Genomic DNA, 20,104 nt, shown 5'->3' on the forward strand with positions numbered 1-20,104 from the left:
CAAAGGTGAGCTAAGCTGCAATGCAGTATCCACTAAAAATGATGATACCCACAGAGATGTGGGTCATGGATTTAGATGTTGTAGAAGGCATGTTCCAACAGCACTGATTGTACTAATTTGGAAATCCCAAACACTAGAAGAGAATATTTGATTAGAGTGAATTTCACCTGTGAAACTGACAGTTGTGTTTACTGCCCGATTTGCCATAGAGGCAATTTTTTTTATAGGCAGTACTATTCATTGTGCAAAAAAGTGGGTACTTGAACACCTAGGTGCAATCAGAAAAAAATATGCTCTGTATCCTGTTGCACATCATTTTTACACTGTGCATAGGCAAAATTAGAAACTGCTATCATATGTAGTTTCAAACTTAATTACATTACAAGAGAGAGGAAATGATAGAGAGTGTCCATTAAGAAGAATGGAGTCAAGGTGTATTATTGACTTTGATATACTAACCCCTGTATGTCTAAACTCAAGAGAAGAGATGTCAGTGCACTTTCAAAAAGTAAATGTCAGGAACCAATGAATAAAGAAGCTTAATCCTTCCAGTTTTTGTAATTTTGTTTTTATTTAACTATAAATAATTGTAATAGAGTAGTTTTAAGATGAGTAATTGAGATGTTGTCTTTTTTGCACATGTAAGAAGATCATAGAGAATATTGAGGCAGGAATGTTTAGGAGCATCGTAAAGGGAAACTTCATCAAGTCTGCCCTGTTGAATCCAAGTGTGAGATATCAGACATACTATGACTATTTGGGCAACACTGTATTGGATCTGACATAATAATGTAATGATGATTACGAATTGAATAGAATGTCCCACTTGAGCAGGACTGCAGTTTCAATATTGTAATTAATGATTAATGAGACATCTCCCGTATCTTTTTGATATTAGACATGAACTAATTTATAATATATATGTTAATTTGAGATTGGTAGGCGTTTGTTAAAAAATTGGCAATTTATGTAGGTAATTGTTGTACTTATTTTCCTGTTTTGCGATATCAGAGGGTATTTTCTTACAACACCAAGTATATTTCTAAAATAATTTACTGAATGGATAACATAATATTAGTAGATGAAATTTATTGTAAATGCCATTTCTAATTGTTCTGTTATACCAAAAGCAGAGATTTAAGAACTATTGTGGCATATATACTGTGACAAATAATCAACAACAGTACATTCCAATATAGCACTGATACAGACTCGCAATATAGTGTTGTTACAATGTCCTTTCTTAGTTTCACTGATCTGGTGGGTAAATACAGAAATATGGAGGTCTGCATCACACTGTGATAAAGCTGAAAAGTGAAACGCGTTGGTGAGGCATCATTTTGCCAGAATAAACTTTTGAAGCTTCCCTGGGTGTCCCAGAAATTCTTTTTTCTTAACCGGAGAGAGTTGTTTTTGATACATGGTTTACCGTAACCCCTCTTGGACCACCGTGTATGCAGCACCAGACTTCTGGATTTGTGTATGTTTCTCAGTATATAACTAAGTTGGAAATAGAGCCTGTACCTTTCTGAATTAAGAATACATCAATGCTACTTAAGAAAACAAATGCTTCCAAGTTCATCAATTTTAACTTCTGATGACTAATCTGCACAAGAAATCAGCACAATTGTATAACAAACTGCCACTTTGAAACCAGGAAATCTCTAGAAATGTTTCCAGGGAGGAAGGGGAAGGTTTAAATAGGATGCTAGACAAGGTGGCTTGTGGGTTTATTTTGTCATATTTCATGAAAATATTTTCGCAAAAAAGAATTAGTGCTGAGTGAAAATTCATCACAATTAATATTCATGCAATTGTATCTGCCTACTAATATTTTTGGATTATAGATCAGTTATGGGTAAAAATTATGGATATTGCCTGGAGGGCTGTGGTTTAAAGTTGCAATCTTGCACTTGGTGATATCAATGATTATTGAACCGGTTTTGAGGATAGCAAACAGCATAATGTGAGCAACCACAGCAGAGTGTGGTGTGCATTTTAACAATGGATAAAGACTTGGACAAACCAATAGTGCTGCTGTTGATGACCTAATGACAATATCAAGGGCTACTTAGAAGCGTCAATTAGGAGGCAACACATGTCAACCTCTCAAGGTCTTCCTCAAGGCCTTGTGGTGCAAACTCACTGTGCCTCTTCCTACAAATACCCAGGGCCATATGTAGGTAGCTTAATACCGGTCATTAACGGCAGAAATTCGGTAAATTTGCCGTTACCGACCGGTATTTAGGCATTTGAGATATAGGAGGCCAAAAGTCAAAAGTAAGGATTCTGTAATTATGAATCGGTAAATACCGATTCATCATTACCAAATTCCAAATGACCAAATCTGATTTACCGATTCCTTATTTACCGAATCGGTAAATAAGAAACGGTAAAAATGAGAATAGAGATGTAGGTAATTCCGAAAATACAGAATTTCATGAAATTCGGTATTTAAGACTCGGTAATTACCATGGATTGAAAGCAGGTGGTAACCAGGTGCAGGCCATAAAACAGGCCCCAAAATGCAACAGCGTGATCAGAATGGCGGCTTTCTATGTGATAGCAAGGTGGCTACGGCTACAGGCAGCAGGAGAGAGGATCTGGAGATGGGAGGAGCATGTCTACAGACAGCGGATCACACTCTTCCACCTTACTGAGGCAGAGATCCATGAAAGGTACAGGCTATACCCCCACACCATCCTGTACTTGATAAGGGACCTGCACCCACTCCTGAAGCACCCAACACCAAGGGCGCACCCCATATCACCACACTTACAGGTGCCCTGTAGCCTACACCTGCTTGAATCTGGCAGTTACCAGGGGGTGATAGCTGCGATAGGTGGGGTGTCCCAGAGCTGCCTGTCCCGTTTTTTCAGGAAGTTCCAGGAGGCCATAATGCAGAGAATGCATCATTACATCAGCTTCCCTGACACACATGCGGTACTGCTGAAGACCAAGACTGACGTTTACCAAATAGCACAGTTTCCACATGTCATCGGCTGTATTGATGGCACACACATCCCAATCTGCCCGCTGGCAGCCACTGAGTACATCTACAGGAACAGAAAGTCAACCCACTCCATAAATGTGCAGGTAATCTGTGATGCTGTCAACATAATCACAGACATCATGGCCAAATTCCCAGGAAGCACCCATGACTCCTACATCTTCCAGAACATAGAGTCTAGACTGCCGCAAAAACCATACCCTATGTGGTAAAGTCAGTTACTTTGGGCACTAAGTCTTTCTACAAACTAATTATAAGAATCCTGTGTTTCTCCACAGGAGTCATGTTAGGAAATATTGCCTCCAGTTGGTCAAATTTCTCAGCAAGCCAAAAAGGCATTTCAACCTTATCTGGGGGACGCTTGCCCATAACCGCATTAACCATAACATGATTACCCTTCAACCCTTTCAGCATAACTGGCTGCGCCACAACACCAGGGCCCCCACCTGGAATGTTGCAGGACATGTAATGAACCAAAGCCCTTATAACTGCTACTGCAGAGGTATAAAGGAGCCTCAATTCAAGTAAGGAATATTCCCCTGCACGTGGGTACGTGGTAAAGCCAGTTATAACAGGCCAAGAAGTGCCTGGAATGGACAAAGGACCGAATCTAATTGCAATAAGAGGGTGGGGAAGGGCGCCATCAAACCAAATCTTGCTGGCTGCCAACACATTCAACCATCTTGCAATCTTTGCAGGCTGATCTTCTAGAATCTAGGTTCTTACTGACTCGGGATAACCATACCAACCTGGTAATAAGAATCGTACCTGGCGTGGTGGGTTTCACGTACCAGACTTTTAATGAGGGTGACACAGTCCCTATCGCTTACAAGTCACACTTGTACACTTTGGCTGAGTTGCGGTTTTCCACAGTGAAAAAATATTTGACAGCAGTGCAGGTGGTGATTCCTAAGGAACGTGTACTGTCGCAGGAAAACCGCATTTTGGTTGTTACTCCGTATTCTGCCTTGGAGGCAGTGACGAAAGGCAGTGTACCAAATTCAAAGGCTTTGCACCCACTGTAGATACAATGGGCCACGTCCTTGACATCTCCAGATGTCACGTTTATTTTTGATTCCTCTCTGCAGACCTGCTCCTCTGACTATGCGGCCATTGGAGGATTTCCATTGTATCATTTACACTGACGGTTCTGTGCAACCGGCTATGGTTTCTAGACACGCCTATGTTTCTGCCTAAGCAATTGTAGTTGGTACGATGGTGGATGGTAAATTCAAGTCCGATGTTGTGCATACACAGGCATTGGGGGACTGTACCACCCAATTGGCAGAGTTGTATGCTCTGATGCTTGCATTAGAGCACGCAGATCCTAGTGTGACTACTCTTGTCGTAAGTGACTCTTACTACTGTGTTCATTCATACAAAGACAATTTATACTTTTGGACTCAAAATGACTTTTGTGACTACAAAGGTTGCACAATAAAACATAGAATGATCTCGGTTAAAGTGGCTGAGCTAAAAGAGCGGCTTCCACTCGTGTTTGTGGTACATACTCTTGGTCACCTGCATGTAGGAGTTCACGCTGTTGGCAATTGTCTTGCCGTTGAGGCGGCGAAGACAGAAGTTGCAACATATTCAATAGCAGCAGTTACACGTTCCACAAGTTAGATTAATGATGACATCTTGACATCTCTTGCCGCAAAAGAGAAGCGAGGTAATTACACGAAACGTTTCCCTTCTAAATACTCTTATCATTTAAGTCCTGATAAATTTCCTTATGTGAAAATTAACAACGTTGGTGACAGGTTAATACCCAACTCAATTAGATCTGAAGATCACAAAGAATGAATTTAGATGTAAATACTTCAATATTTTGCCAGAAATTCCCACCCCTTAAAGCAAGGAAATTAGGTCCTTAATGAAATGCACGCATTGCTGTACATTGCATAATGTGTAGATGAGAACTGATGAGACTGCAATGAACAAAGATAGTGTTACCATGAAAAGAATGTGGCAAGGATCACTGAGCACCGGACGATGTGATATTTTATCAAGTTCTTGGACAGTCTTTATCTCTGTTTACTTTTGAACTGACAAAAAGTTTTTACATCTTCAGTGCATATCGCATATTCTGTTTAATCTACTTATAAAAGGAGGGTGTAAAATTTCGAAAAATGTACATGAAGTTATGGACATACATTTACTTTCTGTATTTATAAATATGTATGCTAAGAGCTATGCCACCATTTTAGAAATAAAGGCTTTATCTCTCTGTATTAAGGTGGAAAACATCCTGCTAAGTAAAACTATTATTTCTACATTCAGTAACTTCAAACTCGGTTGACGAATTTGAACAAAAGAGAAGCTACATTGTATATAAACCTGCCACTTTGAAAAAAGGACATTTCTAGTAAATTGTCAAGGGTAGAAAGGGGAAGTTTCAAGTGGAGTGCCAGACCAGGTGTCTGGTGGATTTCTTCTGTGATAATTCATGGGTATTTTTTGCGAAAAAGAACAAGTGCTGAATCAAAGTGGATATGATTTAACATGCATATAGTTCTATCTGACAAGGAGTGCTTACTAACATTTTTGGATTAGAGATCTGTAACGAATGAACATGATAGCACATTTGTTATTGACTAGTATTTCCGGTTATAGAACTCTGAATTCTGGTTCACTGCTTACCAGGTCCCAGTTCATGAGAATTGACTCTCTAAAACAAGGTAAAATTGGCAAATTAGCAATTGGCCTTTTTCACTTCCCAGTAAGATTGTAGTAAGTGGTGCAGGAATTAAACCAGTGTCATGGAAGTTAAATACCACCAGAGTAGACAAACACATATTTTGCTATTCACAAGGGTGACAAGTACAACTTGACTAAATGCCTGTACGTGCAGTCTGGCATTGGCTGCCTTTAAATCTGCATGTGAATTGGTCAAAATTAATCTCATTGATAGACAACAACTGTACTTTGAAATATATAGTCAACCTATGTCTGCCTTGTTAGGGTGTCTAGAATTTATAAGATGAAAATGTAAGAATGTAATAGTGGCATGTTCCTTCACGAATGAGTCCCTAAAATCCATTACCACTGTTTAGGCATGCAAACATGTCAGCTAAAAGAATGTACTAAAATGAATACTATTTATGGAAACTTTGATTTGGAATATGGTACAGATTCCATGCAACCACTGTTTTTGACATTCAGTGAATATCCAATGATTTGGTGTATTTAATTTTTCAAAGTCACACAGGAACTGTGCAATTTCAAAGCAATAATAGTATTACATTGCAGTCAGTAATGTAATGTATTCAACTCTTTATTCATACTGAAATGCAGTGCTCACTGTTTTCAGGGTTACAACTTTGCTGGTAGTTGAAACAACTAGATCACACGGAAAAAGGAAACCAAAAACGTAATATTAGATAGGAGATTCCAAGGAAATATATTTAGGTTGCAAGAATTTAAGGTTGGCTTAATCCTACACTGAAAATCCCCTAAAAGCTATTTCCACTCTTTAGTCCTGCAAAGATTTCCATGAGAAAAAAACTATAAAGTGAAATACTTTTTTGGTAGCTTTGATTTGGAATAAAGTTCAAAGTCCATTGAGCCACTGTTTTTGACATTCAGTAAATACTCAAGGATTTGGTGAAGTTCGATTTTTCATAAACATAAAGGAATTGTAAAAATTCATAACTATAATGAGATTATATTGCATTCCGTAATGAAAAACTTTAATTGTTTCTTCACACTGAGATGCTGTACTCACTTGTTTTATTCATCACCACTTTGCTGGTAGTTGTAAGAACTAGATCACCCGGAAAAAGGAGGCCAAAATGTTAATATTCGATCTGGAGATCACAAGCAATACATTTTGTTTCAAATATTTCACTATTTTGCCATTTATTTCTACCCCTTCTAGCAAGGAAATGTGGCCCACCAATGGCTGTAAATTGCTTAATCAATCAATCAGTCAATCATGGAATTTTAAGCATGCTACTCACCCGTGAGGGTCTCATGGCACTTGGGGAGAGAGGGGGAAAGCAGCACTGTTCAGTTGAAGAGCCAGGTCTTGAGTGTCTTCCTGAATATGTTCCGGGAGGGTGCGAATCTGATGTCGATCTGGAGCTCATTCTAGGTCTTGCCCGTGATGTAGGAGAAGGCTCTTCCACCTGTTCTGGCTTTGGGATGCGCAGGGCAAGATCAGCCAATCTGAGATTTATCTTGGGTGTGTGGAAGGATATTCTGTTGTTGAGGTATTGGGGTTCGGTGTTGTGGAGGCATTTGTAGGCGTGGGTGAGTGTCTTGAATGTAACTCTCTTCTCAAAGGGAGCCAGTGAAGGTGTTAGGTCGTGTATTCGTGTTGGGGGATGCTGAGGATGTGTCTGGCTGCAGTGTTCTGTATGGTCTAGAGTTTGTGGAGCAGAGTCTTCTTGATTCTGGTGTAGAGGGCATTTCCGTAGTCCAGTCTGCTAGTTATGAGAGTGTATGTGAAGGTCTTGCTTAATTTGTGGACATCCATTTGAAGATCTATCGGAGTATGATGAGGGTATTAAAGCAGCTGGAGGCTATGGGTCCTGTTGGGTCATGGAGAGGGAGGAGAGATGTATGATGCCAAGGTTTTGGGTGTGGTCTTAGTGATGGGGGTGCTGCCGAGAGCAGTGGGTCACCAGGTATTGTCCCATGCAGATTTCGAGGAACTCTTTCTTCTCCAAGTTGAGCTTCATACAGCTGCTGCTCATCCAGGATGCAACGTTCTTCATTTCTTCCAGGAAGTTGAGTCTGGTGGTGATGGGTTCCTTGGTAAGGGAGACAATGAGCTGGGTGTCATTGGCGCAGTATACTATGCTGAGTCTTTGCAATCCTAGGATGGTGGTGAGGGGGCTGAGCGACAGTCCCTTTGGTCACTCTGCAGTTGATTTCTGTGGGTTCAGAGTAGAAATGTGGCAGTCTGATTCTTTGGGGTCTGCGGTGAGGAAGGAGTGGATCCAGATAAGGGCGGTTCCCTGTATATCGGCATTGTGGAGTCTGGCAGTGAGTGTAAGGTGGGAGACTTTGTTGAACGCTGCAGAGAGGTTGAGTAGGATCAGGCCCGTGGTGTGTCCTTGGGCGAGGAGGGGGCGGACGTTATTTGTGGCAGTGAGTAAATCGGAGTTGGTGCAGTGGTTGCTGCAAATTACAATTTGGGAGGGGTCGAGGATGAAGTTTTCTTTTATGAATTTTGCTAGTTGGGCATTGAGGGTCTTCTCTGTGAATTTGATCGTGAAGGGGAAGCGGGAGATGGGTCAGTTGTTCTTGAGGTCCGTGGGATCTGCTGAGGGCTTTTTCAGCAAAGGTCTGACTTCTGTGCATTTCCAGTCATCGGCAAAGATGCCGGTTTTGAAGGTGGCATTGATGGTGTGTCGTAGTTCTGTAGCGATGGCGGAGGCAGCTCTGTTTAAGGTGTGCAGTAGGCAGGGGTCTGTGGGGGCTCCTGAGTGGTTACATTTCATGGTTGAAGTGGTGTCTTCGGTAGTGACTGGGGTCCAAGATGAGATGATTGGCTGGCTTGCATTGCTGGAGTAGGACGTGGTCTCGGAGTCAGGCGTCTGGTCGTTGAAGTTGTCGTAGAGGCCCTTGATTTTCAAATAGAAGGAGGAACCGAGCTTGTGGCCGTGGTCCTGGGAGAGGTGATGTCTGTGGTTTTGCTGGGGGGATTGGTAATTTCCTGGATGACACTGAAGAGTTAATTGGAGGTGTTGGAGTTGGTGAGGATCTTGTTTTGGAGAAGGTCCTTTTGGTGGCTAATATGCTTTGGTGGTATTCCGTTATAGCATTCTTGCAGGTGTTGTGGTCTTCTGAGGATTTGCTGTTTCTCCATTTCTTCTCAAGGCATCTGCAGGTGAATATGGAATCTTGGAGGTCAGTGGAGAATCAGGAGGCCTTCCTGAGGTGCTGTCTGTTGGGGTTACGTAGGGGTGCAAGCTGGTCTGCACAGTTGGAGATCAATCTGTGGAGTTCTTAGACTGTGAGGCTAGCATAGGCCAAGGTGGAGCATCGCAGTTGAAGGTGGAGTTGAGATGTTTCTCAGTGACTTTGCTCCAGTTCCTTTGTGGAGGGTGCAGTGCAGGTTCAGGCAGCGTGGGTTTGTCGATGTGGAAGTGTATACAGTGGTGGTCCATCCATGGGGGTTAGGTAGTATGGCTGAAGTAGATGTTGTTACGTCCTATGAACATGGGGTCAAGCGTGTGTCCTGCCTTGTAGGTAGGCATGGTAATGAGCTGTTTCAGTTTGATGTTGACCAGGTTGTTCAGGATGGTGGTAGAGTTGGGGTCCCAGGAGTTGTTGAGGTGGTATTTCAGATCTCCGATGAGTATGTAGTCCATGGAATTGATGGTGTGGGGCGCGATGAGGTCACTGATGGTATTGGGGAACAAAGTTCAAGGTCTGGGGGCTCTGTAGGTGAGGGTGTTGTGAAGTGTGGTTATAGGGCTGGTCTGGACCTGGAAGTGAAGGTGTTTGGTGGTAAAAAAATAGTTACTTGTGGAAGAAGTGGAGAGCCTGCTGCGCGCAGGTCCACAGCGGCCGACGTTAAACATTGGAGGGGGAGGGCGGGAAGTACAGCTCACCAGCAGGAGCAGGAAGACCAGTGGGGAGGGGCCCTGGGGACAGCAGCAGCAAGCAGGAACTGGGCATGGACACACAACAGATACAGCTCAAAGCAGCAAGCAGGGAGAGGCACAATCACAAATATAGAAGGCATAATATCATCAAAAACACAAAATTAGAAGGGCACAATACCAGCGCACGGGCAAGTCTGGCACGAAAGGGTACACTCAGCGATGCATTCAGAGGTCTCGAACTTCCACAGGCATAGCTGACGCGGGGCCTCTGATGATACTGCAATGAACAATGAAAGTGTTACCTTGAAAACTTTGTGGTGAGGATCATTGTGAACCGTACAGATTTTACCAAGTTCTTGGACAGTCTTTTATCTTGGTTTACTTTTTAACTGACAAAAACTGTGATATTTTCAATGTATACATCATATGCAATAAAATACACTCATAAAAAGAGGGTGTCAAGTACTGCAATATGTATTTTTTAGTTATGGACATACATATACTTATGTATTCATAAATACATATCATAAGAGCGATCACACCATATTAGAAGTAGAGCATTAACTTTCTGTATTAAGGGAGAAAGAATCCTCATAAGTAAAATTAATAATTCCGCATTCAGGTACTTTAATTTTTGTTCACTGATTTGAACAAAAGATTTAAAAACTATAACATTCTGTAATGTAAAGAATTCAACTCTACACTGGGATTCTGTACGTACTTGGTATATTTACGGTTATCACTTTGCTGGTAGTTGGAATACCTGAGTCACCCAGAAATAGGAAACCAAAAAGTTTATATTAGATCTGTATATCGCAAGCAAACATGTAGATGGAAATACTTCATTCTTTTCCTGGCTATTCCCACCACTTTCTTGGAAGGAAAGGTGGTCCTTATAGAAATGCACTGATGGCTATAAATTGCTTGATGTGTAAATGAGAACTGATAATACTGCGATTTACAATGATAGTGTTACCATGAAAGGAATATGACAATGGTCATTGTGAACCGGACACTCTGATATTTTTACCAAGTACCTGGACAGTCTTTGATCTCTGTTTACTTTTAAACTGACAAAAAGTTTGACGTCCTCAATGCATATATCTAATGCAATTTAATCTACTCATACAAGGAGGATGTAACATCTTGAAATATGTATATAAAGTAATGGGCATACATTTACTAAATGTATTTCTAAAAACATAAAATAAGAGCCATATTAGAAATAGAGGGCAGATTTACAAGAAAGTGACGCATCTGTACAGATGCGTCACTTTTCCTGCGCCACCATGCAAAACCCTTGCATCACCATGGATATGCTGTATTTACAATACGGCACCATGGCGCAAAGATTGACAGATGCATCAGAAATTCTGACTCATCTGTTGACGGAAAAGTAAGCATTGCTGGAGTTATGTCGCAAGTGTGACGCTGCTTCAGCAATGCTCAGGGGCACCCTATGCCTCACATGCTGCGTCACTCCTTACGCCTGCTTCAAGCAGACAGAGGGTTTTGCTGCAGCATTGAAATAAAAGTGACTAAGTGAAATCATGCAGAATTCACTGCGTCACTTTTACAAGGCGTTCCTGCGCCGGATCGCCCACATGAAAACTAACGTAGGTTTCATGTGGCGCAGGGCTTTACAATGTGATGCATCTCCCAGATGTGCCACGTTGTAAATGACCCAAATCTCCATTTCACTATGGGAGCATGCATTAGATGGTTTATGGCTGGAATGCATGATTGCATAGTAAAATGTAGGAATGTGACTGAACAGTGTTCTTTTGCATCCTAAAGAGACAGTCAGGAATGCGGACGGGGTGTAATGACCGTATCTGACAGTTTGTAGTCCCAAAATCTCTTTACGTGGGTTACTATGGGAAAAAGTGTTAGTGGTTTCAAAAGGTAAGTACAAAATGTATGAGGGTGAGTTGGACATTAGGACCAAGATTCTCCAAGGTCTAGAGGGGCACGCAAGTTGCACCACCAGCAGCACTGGGGTAGCTGGGTGCAGAATGCAGGGGTTCAATGTTAGTCAATGGTGGTAAGGCGTACTTCTCTTAGAGACTGCTGTTCAGCAGGCCACTCAGTTGTGGGTGCAAAGCTCCTGGGATTAAGGTCAGCACTTCAGGAAGCAACAAAAAGCACAGGATGCTGCACCACCAGTGGCGATTAGGCACCTGGGTGCAGGGTGTAAAATGGACACTGGGACCCTGTGCTTTCCAATTGAGACCTTCAGTTTCGAAAAGATGCAGCAGGCTTGGACAGAGAGGCTCCCTGAATCTGACCACTGGCTGGAGCAGTAAGGTGGGATCTAGGGAGATGCCTGGACACTGTTGGTTGGGCCACCAAAAGCTGTGGGGCATTAGGTGCATTGGTGACTTCTGGCGTCGGAGTTTCTTACCAGCTCCGGTCACGGTCAGGGTGGTGATGGAGCAAGGTGGAAAACAAAATTGTGTGTACCCCTTGTGAAATTAACTCTCCATAACACTTACAAGTACTAAAATGTGTGGTTTTGAAAATTAACCAACCTAGATTAAAATGCATACACCAATACACATGGGATACTAATTTGCATGTATTGCATAAGCAAATAAACAATTAATTTGTCAAGTATTGTGTAATAAAATGTACCCATATGTTATGGACTAAAAGAAAACCTGCATGAATGTGCTTTCGTCTCTTTACTTGTTGCATAAAACATGAAAATTGGTAAGTCGAATTATGCATAATTGTTGCTTAGAACCAGATAAATACTAACTGGGTTATCATTGGTAGGGGGGAGGTAAACAAAAAGGGTTTTATTTCGCAAACGTACATCTATTTGTGGTTTTTTTCATGATAGTTCTTAAATTGAGGCCTAAATAGGTATACAAAATAAAACAAAATGGAGTCTGTCTGAAAATACGAGATGGTGACAGAAGTACGCATGCACCAGAGTCGGAGATGCAGGCTGCCTGTGACTGAACAACGTGGGTCAAGGATAGCGTGGCCATTTTATTGGGCCTAAGGCAAAGATGACAGCGAGGCGATAATCTTACCCGTGGGAAAGAAAAGTCAACTAACAATTTAAAGGACACTTTGGAGGAAGTCATTCTCTACACAAAGAAACCCCAGTTACTGCAAGTGAGGAGGACATTGCATGAAATTTGAATAAGGAATGATGAGGTTATGCTCATCCAACTCCAAATTGACCAATCACAGACATCAACACCACTCAAAGAAAAGCAAACACAATATACCCACCACACCCTGCACAACACCCACTCCCAGCACACAAGACACACCACTCACAACACCATGCCAGGACACTCAGAGACATATCGACAGAAAACATACAACCACATCTCAGACCTCAGTTTTCTCTATCTCCAAAACCCCAACCATCACAACACCTCCTCCCTCATTTTTGAAAACTCCTACCCTGTGTGGACCTTCCGCCTGCCACTGCTACCCTCTTCCAGAGTTTAGAGTGCTGGGTTAACACCAATCCCTTTTACTTCTACTTACAGCCACCCCCCTAAGAAGGGTGGCACCATCAGACCTGCTAAAAACGTCCCTTCCGAACAGGAAAGGAAGGGTGAGAGAGCCACCCATCTCAATCCCATATCAAAATCATCAAAGAGAGCCAAAAACACATCCCCATCATTCTGAAAAAGGGGGCTAACAATGCCACCTCTATGTCCATCCCACAGTCACCTTCAGGGTTATAAGTGTAGCCATCACTGTACAAAGACCCTCCCACTCTCTACCCAAGCCAGCCCTCCCCTCTTAGGTCCAGCCCTCCCACTACCCAAGCCAGCCCCATCCCCTCTCAGGTCTAGCCTTCCCACTACCCAAGCCAGCCCTCCCCATCCCAGGTCCAACCATCCCAATACCCAAATCAGCCCTCCTAATCTTATGCCCAGCCATCCCAAGGATTGGACAGCCTCCCTCTGCCCACCCAAATCCCCCTGAGCGGTGGCTGGAGTGTCCATGTGATGCCCCTATCCTCCTGGGGAGTTTTCCCTGGCAGTGAACTGTGTGGCAAGTTTTCTGGCACAACAGAGGTGTCTGCTATTTGGACTGGCCATTGGCCTTATTGATTGGTACATTTTTACAATGTCATTGCATTCATTAAAGCTATATTTTCATGTGGACCTTCGTCGTGGTCTTGCTAATGATGCAGAACAAGATATGTGTATATGATGACATGTTATAGTATAGTAGTACCAGTGTCACTATGGCATATTATGTATTTGCAGTTGCAGGTGTACCCAGACCTTTGGCAGGTAATGGGTTTGTAGAATCAGAGGGTCAATAGGGAGATGATGCCTATCCCTGATGGGTTACTATTAGGCTATACATTGCCTTGGACCAGCAATCCATCCAGGCTCCATGGCGTCAAGCTTCTGCCAGCTCAGGAAGCATCTCCACGAATTACTGGTGAATCGAATCAACGTGCTAGTGAACCAATTCATTCGACGTGCCAGAGTTTGTATCTCCTTAGCACCAGACACCAAAACACCATGCAAGAGCTGACTTTGCTGCAGAAAGGGGAGCATAGCCCATACCTTGGCAATAATTAGCTTATTTGTACAGCAGATGAGATTAGTCAATTATTTAATTTAAGGCTTATAACTTTGCAGACCTTCTGTATAGCGCTTACCTCGAGTTGTGAAAATATACCAAATGGCTTCAGCAGAGAAAGCTGAGATCAACCATCACCTCAGATGCACTACCCCACAACTCAGAAGCCATGATGCTGCTTTTTTGTGAGTCCGGGATGGAGGTTTTGTCAGAAGGTGGACCTGCTGAACTGTTTCCCAGACTAATGTATAAGAAGAGGCAATAAAAAACATGATAACCTCTTCCCTATCAAGCCAGACCTGAACGTGTTCCAGTTCCTTCTTTGAACAAATGGGGCAATGTTTTCTTAGCCCCCCCCTCCATAAATACAGGCTGAGAGGACGGAGGGGGACAATGTGGCACAGCAACACATATAAATGAAGCACGGAACGTAGCCTGGTGCATAGTTCCCAGTGCCCACCAAATTGTAACCTTATGCTTTCAATCTAGGCGAAGACCTGATGGGGAAGCACAAGGGCTGGTATTGGGCCAAATATCATAGGCTGGAAGGAAAGTAATGTTTAAGCTTGCGATCCTATTCATCGAGGAGATCTCGTGTTAGCTCCAGCAATACATCTCTTTAAAGAGTGTCTGTAGCAGTCCAGGGATGACAATGAATCCCTGAATGTTTCTCTGTTTCTTTTTTTACCCTGCCTCTTTAAAATGCTCTGCCTTTCAGCTGCAGTGACTGCCAATCCCTTTCTCCTGCAGCAGGCAGTACTCAATGGGCCTTTTTGGTTGCACTGCGCAAAGGACAAGTGGCAACCGTGCAGAAGCGAGACCTGGGAGCTGGGCTACTTCGACCATTGGACCCACCTGATGCGCATCCTACGGTTCTTAGCAGTCAACTGCCAAATTTAAATGACAAGGCTGCATTCCATTTCATGCCTCTTTCTCCTCCTTAACTAGTTCAACTTCCCTTCCAGTTCCCACAGTATAGGTGAATGTGATTACGTTTAATGTAAATGGCTTCCACTAAATGGCAGTGCGACTGCAGTATTAGAAATGCTTCTAAGATCTGTTTTATCCTCATTGAAACAACACCCGGCATGGAAGCTAATTAAGGGCACCGTTAAACTCCGCCACGCATCGGGTGATGAGTTTTTTTACGAACTACGTACTCAAAGCGGAGTGCCAAAATCTCAGTGACCTCCGCCGACGTAGCAGATTTCACAGCCCACCCTTAATTATAGTTTCTTTCTTTCAATATTTACAGTTTAATAACGTATTCCCATGTTAGCATATAGAGTCATTGTGAGTCAAATGTAAGTCACATGCCCTACCACATATAAGGGACTTACATAGAGGTTGTCAGTAACATTTGTAGTTATACCTAATTACCATGCACTTTTAATAAGCGCACAGACCCTGGTTCTGGTTAGCAGAGCCCAGGGTCAGAATGGGAGCAAAAGTAATCGCATTATTTTTGAAGGCATATGTAGTGTCTCTTAGAAGGTAGTTCTCAAAAGGTATCTGCACCTCACACCTGCACAGCATGTCAGCTTATCATTCTGTCGGCCTATAATAGTAGCGGTGTCTAGTCCTTTTGTGATAATGAAACATGACAAGCATGTGCAATGCAATTGGTCTCGCCTTTAGGACCTTATATATATTTAGCTATGCAGCAAATTACTCTGTGTGCTGAAATAGGTACTGTGCTTAGAGGGAAAGTAAGCACCAAACTGCTTGACATGCCAGGAATGGGAAAACTTGGAGAGATATTGCCTTTCAGCAGGAAATTGTGTAGTCTAAAGCTTTGTTTTTAATATATAATCAGGGCCTTCCGAAGTCATATCAATAAAAATACAAGTTTTGAAAAAAATATTAATGTCTACGGGTGCTCATGGAAGACAATTTCTATGGACTGCAAACTAGAGAATGCTAAAGTGATTCTGGGATTTTACTGACATCTGATGGTCGCTTTCTATCAAGAAAGCTAAATAGAGGCACTTGCCAAAAAATTAAAAGAAAAGAAAGTCCATCAGGAGAAAGCAATTCTGATATTTTACTGACCTCTTCTGGTAGTTGTCTATCAAGACAGTTAAATAGAGGCAGTTGAACAGAAAAACAAATTCCCTAAGTGGAAGCAGACAAGTCCTAGGGCTGATCTGCTTAAGAAACCGAACCTGGACCCTGCTGACTTCAGCAGCTACCGCCCCATCTCTTTGCTCCCATGGGTGAAGAAAATTCTTGAGAAGCACACCAATATCCATCTGATGGACTTTCTCGAGAATAACCAGCCTCTGGATGCCACCCAGACGGGCTTTCGACCTAGAAATGGGACGGAGACTGCTTTACTAGCAGTCACCGAGGAAACCAGAGGATCTTAGATCAGGGGGGATCAGTGGCAGTGGTCCTCCTTGATCTGAGTGCAGCATTCGACATGGTCAGCCATGACATGCTGCTGAGCCGCCTCTCGGATGTTGGAATATCAGGCAGGGCACTACTCTGGCTCAAATCCTTTCTGAGTAATAGGTCTTTTCAGATCTTCGAGGGAGACACGGTATCCTTGAGCAGACCATTGAGCTGTGGGGTACCGCAGGGCTCCTCCTTAAGCCCTGCGCTATTTAACATCTATATGAGACCACTGGCTGATGTTCGTACGTTTGGCATTAAAATCATCTCATATGCGGACGACATGCAGCTAGTGGTCTCCTTGGCGCAGGAGGATGGCTAATCAGCACAATCGGGGTTAATGAAATGCCTGGAGGAGGTGAAAAACTGGATGACGATGTCCTCCCTCAAGCTCAATGGGGATAAAACTGAGCTGATGCTCCTGGGCCCCATGGCCTTAACGCACTTTGACTCCCTATGGCCTTCATGCTTGGGTACTCCTCCAGTACCCAAGGATAACATAAAAAGCTTGGGGGTATGGCTGGACAGAGCCCTGACCTTCAGCACCCAGGCCACTAAACTCTCCGTTTTGGCCTCCTTAGAATGCTGAAAAAAGTTCTTCCACTCCTACCTATGGAAGCCAAGCAAGTGGCCGTCCAGGGCCTGATCCAGTCCCGACTGGACTTTAGCAATGTTCTGTATCTTGGTGCCCCTGACTACACACTGTGCAAGCTGCAGAAAGTCCAAAATTGCGCAGCACGCACATTGCTCCAGTTGCCTCGCAGACTGTCAGCTAAACCGGGGCTGAGCAGCCTGCACTGGCTCCCGGTGCGGTAAAGAATTGTTTTTAAGGCAATGTGCATATCCCATCAGGCCTTCTGGCACACAGGACCGGTAATTAGCCGCAAACTTATTACACAGTATCACCCTAGGAAAAACCTCCGCTCTAGCCAGGCCTGCTTGGCCATAGTTCCCAGAATAAAGAGAGCAAGAGCTGGTGGCAGGATGTTCTCTTACAATGCCGCCAGACTGTGGAACTCGCTTCCCCTTCAGCTTAGGGCCGACCCTAACCTGTCTTCCTTCCGGAAGCAATTAAAGACCTTTCTCTTTAACGCTCACTATTAATTACCCCAGCTGCTTTCCCCTGACAGCGATTTCACTTTCTAGTTAGCGCTTGGACGCCCCAGGGCAGCAATCGCACTTTATAAGTTTACGTTTCATTTCATTTCATCTCCACAGCCCACGAATTACAAACACAAATAAGTATATACTAAAGTATATACAAGAGGTCCCAAATGCTCGACCTAAAAAGGGAGGAAAGTAACAGTAGGTTTCTGTGCACACTTTTGCGAACAAGAAGCATTCTTCAAATGTCCTGTGTAATGATAAAGGAACATGTTGCTGGAAGTCATGCGGAATCATGAAGTTGTTATCTCAGGTCTGAAGTCACAGTGAGGTACATAGGGAGGCATTGCATGACTTGGGTTATGTTGTGTTAGGTTATCAGTACATGATAAAGGGCATGTTTACCAATGGTTTCTTGGCGCTTAAGAAAAGGTAGGGTGTTATGAGCAGAGTTGGAAAGGCATTTCGCCAAGATGCAGAACGAGGAGTTAGCAAAGATAGGATCATGTAAACAGGAATGTTTTAAATCCTTTCTAAACTATTTGAATAGTTTAGGCATGCAGTTAGGCAGGAAGAGAATTCCATTTGGCTGCTATTAGGACCAAGAAACTCCAATCTCTGAGCCTATGTTTAGAAATTCTAGGCATAGTTAAATAGTTTGCTAAGAAGAACATAGAACAGTACATATCATGCCATGTAAGGCTTTAAATACCAAGCACAGGTTTTGAATTGGAACCTGTGTTTTCCTGGCAGCCAATAATTTTAAGAGAGGAGTGGGATATTTAGCACTGTACCTTTAATAGAATGTTATAGATGTCATTAGCTATGTCAAGCATGTAGTTGTCTTAAGAAAGTTCCATTGCAAATCAGTTGATGGTTTGTTAAGTCTTGTATCTGGATGGGATCTTATATTCCTGGATTAAACTATATTTCATGGACCACCTTGTATCTTGGATTTATTAATAAAGTTACTTCACTGGCATAGTCGGCATTGGAAACTCTTTGAAGGAATATTTGGATATTTCCATAACATAAGTTGTGGGTGATGAGGAAGAACTAATCCTCCCTTAACTGGCAAGCAGCATTTTTATACTATTATCTGTTCATTATTTCAACTTTTAAACATCAAGAACATTGACTATATCATACTTTGTGAGTAAAGACTGTTTCATTCTTCATAATTGCAAGCTTAAAGCATCTGGCAGTTAGGACTTATATCTCGTGTGCTCAAGCGTTTTAATTTTAATACTTCAATTGACTGGTTCTTTCATGTTCCTCGATTTAAACTGCTAAGCGTAAATTCAAGTTTAACTTTCAACTTATTATGTTATGCAGCGCAAGCAGTTAAATGTCTTATAAACTGGCACCGTTTCATTGTTTAGAGCGTGAAGATTATAATCTCATCTATTAATCTGCTCATATGCTGCTATTATATTCATGATTTAGCAGTGCGAAGAAACTGTGTGCTGAGCTTAACGTTTAAAAATAAATGTATTCAATGAGGAGCGCGAGGCAGCTAGTTTGAACAATACTTTCATTTCGTGGATGCTAATTGGAAAACAAACAAACTGTTTATGCTACTTTAGATTTTGTAAACTTGTTGGGCGAGGGAAGCGCGAAATGTCATCCCAATAGCTTGCCTAAAAATTGAACATAAACAAGTTTGTTCTCGAGCGAGTTAAGCGCGAGCAGTCAGGAGTTGAATCACCTGACTAATTGAAGATAAACATTATCGGAACCCCAGCAGTTAAGAAGCTATCATTGTGCACAAGCTGCCAAGCCATTCTACACGAACTGCAAAGTGTGAAGGGAGTAATTGAAAGTAAACATGGAGCACCAAACTGTCATTAGTTAAAAAGCTGTAATGTGCACGAGCTGCCAAGCGTGAAGGGAATAATTGGAAGCAAACAAGAAAGGAAAACGAGCAGCCAAGCATGAAGGGAGCTATCATCGCGTGATTCATGCACACATCTTCAAATCAGCGCGATCACGATCCCATAACTTCAAAGAATTCAGATTTTGTGCATATGTACTAACATAATCTCTCATTTAAACATCAAATAATCATTTGGATCAAATAATCAATCTATTTTACAACTTACTTTTCTCTATATTAGGAAGTCTGCCATACTTCAATGTTTCTGTCAAGAATTTTCAGGAGTGATATAAGAAAGGTTCTAATTGGTTTTCACTGACTTTCAAAAGTGGGTTCTGATTGGTTGTTTCATTTCCTGCATTTTCTGAACACAAGGACAATTGTTTGTAAAAACAAATCAAAAGACTTTTGTGTTATTATTTTAACTTGTCTTTCATTCCATTTTAGGGTGCATCAATTGTGTTATTTTAAGAAAATACTGAAATGCAAAATGTTACAGCAGCCCATTTTTTCACGGACTTTCAAAAGTGGGTTCTGATTGGTTGTTTCAATTCCTGCATTTTCTGAACACAAGGACAATTGTTTGTAAAA

General features: G+C 42.3%; 1 long non-coding RNA gene across 1 annotated transcript; it reads right to left on the minus strand.

Annotated features, from left to right (window-relative positions):
* Positions 1 to 6,740: 6,740 nt before the first annotated feature.
* Positions 6,741 to 19,775, minus strand: LOC144827052 (uncharacterized). Its single transcript, XR_013609997.1, has 3 exons — positions 19,740 to 19,775; positions 9,749 to 9,847; positions 6,741 to 6,776 (listed from the first exon to the last, which is right to left on the minus strand). It is a non-coding gene; the product is annotated as an uncharacterized LOC144827052 (long non-coding RNA).
* Between the last annotated feature and the right edge of the window lie 329 nt (positions 19,776 to 20,104).

The sequence above is a fragment of the Lissotriton helveticus genome, chromosome 4_1, assembly GCF_964261635.1.
Source record: "Lissotriton helveticus chromosome 4_1, aLisHel1.1, whole genome shotgun sequence".
Classification (NCBI taxonomy): Eukaryota; Metazoa; Chordata; class Amphibia; order Caudata; family Salamandridae; genus Lissotriton; species Lissotriton helveticus.